Below are 5,263 nucleotides of genomic sequence, written 5' to 3'. Positions count from 1 at the left end.
AAGCAGGAGTGTTGAGGATCATGTACAAACTAGGTTAGAGTGGACAATGCTAGCACTGCAGTCACAGATTGATTTTCGTTCATTTCTAACCCAGAATGCTGACGCACAACCTTAGTGTGCCAGGTAGTGTGTCCGCAGTCAGCAAAGCTGAATGCAGCAGAATAGGCACCACCAGGCTGGGAACAGGCATTAGAGTTGAGCCAATTGCCAGCATAAATAGATAAGGACACGTGCAATAGAGTGTCACTATGCTGCATTGCAACCGTTAGACTGTTTACAACTCTTGTAAATTCTATTTTAGAAATGCAAGTATATTTTATTAAAACATGAATTTGGGCTATCCTGGTAACATTAGTTTACAAGTTAAGAAAGATATACAATTTAATAAAACACAGAGAGATCCTGGCTAGTGTTGAGGTCCTCCCTCGTGTTGGGGTCCTCACGTATTGAACTGCAGTCATTAAAGGCAAAGAACAGCCAACACAGCTCAAGAAGCTGAGCATTTTGCCAGATATGGACATTACAAGGACGTTAACTACAGTATAAGAGATCCTGAATCCTCATATCATTGGAATTTATACTACAGTGTTAGAAATCAAGTATTTTCCCAATCAAATTGTACAAAAGCAAATTTGGATAATCTTTTTCACAGTTGCTTTAGACGTATGGGCAGCTTACAGTTCGACACGTGTAAGCTGGCTCCAAGGTGATGTATTGGGCAACTAAATTTCGGAATTAAATTATCCTCTGTGATGGGCTCGGTAGTCTGGTTCTTAAGATAGATGGGACTGCAGTTCTCCAGGCACTGCTGCTGAAAGACCAAAAGACCAGCAAACTTGGCTCATCAGCAGGACTTGGAGGAACAGACTGGGAGCAGGGATTCTTCCCATTCAGTTTCTGATAACCTTGTAAACGCTAAAGGGTGGCGTGGTCCAAACTGGATGGGAAGTTTGTCATCCACTTGACCATAAATTGAACTTTTAATATGCCACGCACCTTGATGTTCCAGAGGTCCAAATCCAATATTGTGAACAAAATTTGATTAGCACTAAAACTAACTTAAATGATAATAATAACATAGCACCCTTCATGTCAGGAGGATGTCTCAAAGCTCTTCATAGGAATTCCTATAAAATGTAGTGACTGTATAGTTTCTAGACATACCAGATCCTCATGACAGAGACGTGTTCGCTGTGAAGCTCATTCTACCTTCAGGATGCTGAACAACAGATCAGTGTAGGCAGAAGCCTTTCTTCCCCGCAGCCACTTCCTCTTTCTAACCACAAATCCACATCACTAATTGTCCCTGGGCATCGCAAATGGATAATAGGAAATTGTTCTATTTCTGCCTAGCAGCCCAAAACCATAATAATAACACTTGCCGTTTGTTATAGTGTCTCATCATGTTATCGATATGTTTCAAAGCACTTCACAGCATATACTATAAAGTGAAAGGCAAAATACTGCAGATGTTGGAAATCTGAAATAATAACAGAAGTTACTGGGAAAACTCAGCAGGTCAGGCAGCATCTATGGGAGGGTCTTGAGATGGGTCTTGAAGGAGGCAAGGGAGGGGGCAAGGCAGAGGGACTGCAGGATGGAGTTCCAGAAGGTGGGGGCAGAGTGGAAGAAGGCCCGCCTGCCAATAGTGGGTTGAGCAAGGGGGGAATGTGAAGCAGGCTGGAGCCTGCTGAGCGGAGGGAGTGAGCAGGATGTTAGGGGGTTAGGAGGTCCCAAAGGTAGGGGGGAGCAAGACCATGGAGAGTTTTGAAGGTGAAGACAAGGGCTCAACCACTTCTACTTGACAGTCACCCCTCGCAACAGGGTGAGCACTTTGCCCAAAGCATTAAAGAGCTGCTCTCTTGACACGAGGTATCTGGCCAGTGGTCTGAAGCTTCCCAGTGATGTCAAACAACACAATTTGAGAGCATATGATGGTCCAAGATATTCACAAGCATGTGATCGAATGCTGTGTGCTGTGTTGCTCTGAGCTCCACACCCGTGCCTGCAATTGGCAAACCTGAGAAAGGAAGCTGAGAGCACTGCTGTCGAAGGGATATGTTCTTCAAGGAGGATAGTTATGATTTGGTCATTTGGGCAAATAGGAGTTTGAACTCTCGCTCAATATATCAATGGTCACAGCATCTCTTCCCAATGGTGAGCAACACTGCTGCACATAATGAGAGCAAGTGCATTGTCATCGTACCTGTCATACATTGTGATCCACAGTTGGAGGCAGGAAGCTTCAGCAGTGGTTGTTTTAGACTTTGCCCATCAATCAGGGTAACCACTGCATCCCTGATATAAGAGCTCTTGCTTATAACCAGACACTCCAGGTAGCTACCACTAGCAGCTGTCATCCCAAGCCTCCCAAGTTTCTATCTTTTGAAAAATATCCATTGTCTGTGCAGTAGAGAGATCTTTGTGGGACAGTTTTCAAAGAGCCAACCACTTTGGAATTCTAGAGATCAATGTCACTGTCAGACCTGCTGGATAGAAATAAGTCAAGAAACACATCCGCCTCCTCAAGAATTTTCAGTGAGGCTTTCATCATTTTTCAACAGAGGCTTACTTCAGACGCATTCTATATCACGGTATCTGCGCAGCGGGCTGTCATTCTCCTGCTGCTATTGCTTCTGGACACCATCCCAGTCCCTACGCAGGAGATCTAGTTTAGAATAAGCAGTTTGGATTGTCACTTTAAATTCAAATACTGGGTTCTGAGTTTTCACCACTTCCAAGTTTCATCCAGTTACACCCAGATATTTGGAGCCTCATCCAATAAGGTACTTGGTCAGTCAATCACACTCACACTAATTACCGCCAAGCAAAGTTTATATGGACATAACAGCTGTGTGTGCTGTTCTAAACATCCACTCTAGAGGTTCAGCCTCGGCTCTGATATGTCCTGGGGACTAAATCATTCTCATCTCTTCTCTTGCCAAATTCTGGTCAGTAAGCAGCTGACCCCTAGCGATTGCTTTTCTAAATGATCAGTCCCGTCTTTTGAATGAGACGCTAAACCGAGATCCCTTCTGCCTGTTCAGGTGGATCCCATAGCACTATTCAAAAAGAGAAGCGAATTTCTGCCGGTATCCTGGCCAAGAATCCCCCAAATGAATTTGGTCATTTCATTTTAGAGCTGTTGGTGAAACATTCCTATTCACAAATTGGCTATCCACAAAACACAAAATGACTGCACTTTACAATATATCCTGTGCCGCAATTTGGGGCAGCCTCCTAACGTGAAAGGCACAGCACCAAATGTAAGGATATTATTATTGTTGTTTCAGGCAGGGCACCAGTTGACCCCCTGCCCTCCCATGATCCACAAACGACTGACCCCAGATGTTGCTTGAAACGACTCAACCCTGGAAACATGCCATACATGTCACTCCTGGTCCAACATCAACATCTTCTTTTCTGGGCATTGTTCAGTATCCCCTTCTAACAAGAGAGACCTGGTGCATGTGGCCATGAACAAACCAGTGAAATCACTTTTAGGAACTCAATGCAGCTTTTTTTAATTGAAGCACAGGATCATCACCAACTGGAAAAAAAATGGGCCATAGAGTGTATCCTGAGTGTACTATCTCATCACACTCTCACTCCTACACTCGGATTGATCCTTTCTTAAATAGCAATGAGGTATTATTCACATGGTTTTAAATTGGACCTGGTTTGTCTTTCCCAAGTGAGTTGCAGCAATCTTCCGCTTGATCATCCCACAGCTTGGTCCAGATCTCACACACAGACTGTAAGAAACCTTTCCACTATATATTTACGTGTACATTGTTTCTATAATAAATAGTATACAATATAAATATCTTCACATTGGAAGAGCAGCTCAAAGTGTTTCACAAACACAACGGGATCACTGAGTATGTGGATATTTACCAAAGATGTGGTTAAAGGATAGAACTCTTCATGCCAAAAGGACTTCTCAAAGTGCTTCATACAGGTGACTTGGACCCCGAGCTGGGGGGCAGGAGGGGTTTAAAGGTGACCAAAATCCACGACTGTTTGTGGGACACTGCTGAGTGCAATTGGCTGCTTCATTTCGCCACAAATATACAGTCAGTTCACTTTACGATATATTCTGTAAAGCGCTTGATACGTCTAGAAGATGTGAAAAGCGCTATATCAAATGCAAGGATTATTTACTTATAAAAGCACAGTCGAAACGATCGGCCATAAGAGAGGTTCTGAAGGTGGGGAAAGAGGGGGTATGGTGGAGGCACACTGAGATGGAGTTCCTGAGAATTGGGGTAGAAATGGCTTAAATACAAAGGACACATATTTAAGAGGCTTTTGAAGGCAGAGAGCCAAGGCACAAGGCCAGGGGATTTGAGGAGAGGAGAGAGTATCAGAATATTGTTCACTATGCTCTAATATTGGGCCCATTTACCCCAGGAAAAGGAACTTGTGATTCCCTTCTCATTGCGTCAGGATATAGTGAATAATGAGCCGTGGTGCATGGAACAATTTCAGCATAATCCATGATTAGTGCAATGCATTCCATTTCTGGGTGGGTTTGCAAGCCAGCAATGTTCAAATTGATTGTCCTGGAATTTAAAACAATGTTTCAGAGCATTAAATGTTAAAGCATTTAACTCCTATCAGATGGATTTGGATCTTGTGGTTGTCAATCAGTTGTGTTCACCTCTCATTCCTGAATGTATTTTGCCAGTTTCTCAGTCTCTCATTCTCACCAAACTACACATGGCCATTAACTCAATCTTCACGAGGCTCCACTTGAACCGATCGACCTCAAGATCCTCACCCTCACATACAAATCCTTTCTCACCCTGACACCTCCCTATCTCTCTGATTTCTTTGCACATTATGCTCCCAACCTCTGGAACTCTCTGTATCTATCCCCTCTCTAACTATCTTCAAATCCCACCTTAGCATCTTGACTTATCAGTCAGGATCATTCATCTCTGGAAGAGGGCATATTGACAGAGGTGAGTCAGCTGGTGTAAATACACTTGATATTAATTAAATAATAATAATCCTTGCATTTGATATAGGCACCTTTTACATTGGGAGGATGAGTCATAAAACTCACAGGATTTAGTTTGAAGTACAGTAACTTTGTATTTTGTAGATGACCATGTTGATAATAATTTATTATGATAATAGTAGATAATAAGAACATAAGAACATAAGAATTAGGATGCAGGAGTAGGCCATTCGGCCCCTTGAGCCTGCCCCGCCATTCGATAAGATCATGGCTGATCTTTAGACCTAACTCTAATTA

This window comes from Callorhinchus milii, unplaced genomic scaffold (genome assembly GCF_018977255.1).
Source record: "Callorhinchus milii isolate IMCB2004 unplaced genomic scaffold, IMCB_Cmil_1.0 Scaffold1, whole genome shotgun sequence".
Taxonomy (NCBI): Eukaryota; Metazoa; Chordata; class Chondrichthyes; order Chimaeriformes; family Callorhinchidae; genus Callorhinchus; species Callorhinchus milii.
The sequence above is the reverse complement of the archived record's forward strand: the minus strand, read 5'-3'. Positions refer to the sequence as shown.